An 853-nucleotide genomic window follows, 5' to 3' on the forward strand; every position below is an offset into this window, starting at 1 on the left:
TTGGATATTCCTGACCTCTGCCGAGACTGTCACGTTGGTGGCGCATAGAGAATTCCCTAATTCTGTTTATCCCTTTGGAATCTCTCATTCTTGCCAGGACTTCCACTGGGGACAGGGGAAACCCCAGTGCTAGGGACTGGGCTGTGTCACAAATAACTACATTTAACCCCAAACCACAAATAAAATAAGTAACGGGGAAGGGTGTGACTGTCAGTTAGGACACACTTCAGTCGTCTCTAAATATCTTCCAGAAATTTCTTCCAAAGAGCTTTTTAGAGCCAAGTAGAGTTAAGAAGGAGGCTCTGAAACAGATCTTAGTAATATTGGCCACAACTGAAACTACAGACCAAGCAAAATCACAAACTGTACCAGGAAAGGTTGAACCCTGTAACAAAGATGCCCCTGAAGCTGACAAGCAAGTAGCACAGGCCCTGCTCCTCACCACCCAGTGGTGGCAAGGCGAGGCCTAAGCCCTGGGCCTAGCTTCTGCACTCAATACAGGCAACCCTAGGACCAGATCCTAGAGCAAACTAGGTGTAAGTCGAAAGCTGAAAGCCGCTCAGCGCGCCTTTCCTCCTGCGGCTCTAGGAAATTATTCCTAACCCTGCAGGTTCCCGCAGAGGCTCTTGGCTCTGGTTCTGGCCGGTGTGCCTCGCAAGACGGCTGGATTCTTATTTCTACACTCACCCACTTTCTAAAACCAAATCCAAGAGGAAGGGCACGGCCCTGGATGAGAATACCCTGAAACACTAAGAGCATTCTTCCGCAGGGACGTTTACAATAGGGCTGTCCCTGGGGACGGGCAAAGTTAGTCTGTTGGCAGAGGGGGAAGGGTGTGTGTGTGTGTGTGTGT

Source organism: Mus pahari, chromosome 4 (assembly GCF_900095145.1).
Source record: "Mus pahari chromosome 4, PAHARI_EIJ_v1.1, whole genome shotgun sequence".
Lineage (NCBI taxonomy): Eukaryota > Metazoa > Chordata > Mammalia > Rodentia > Muridae > Mus > Mus pahari.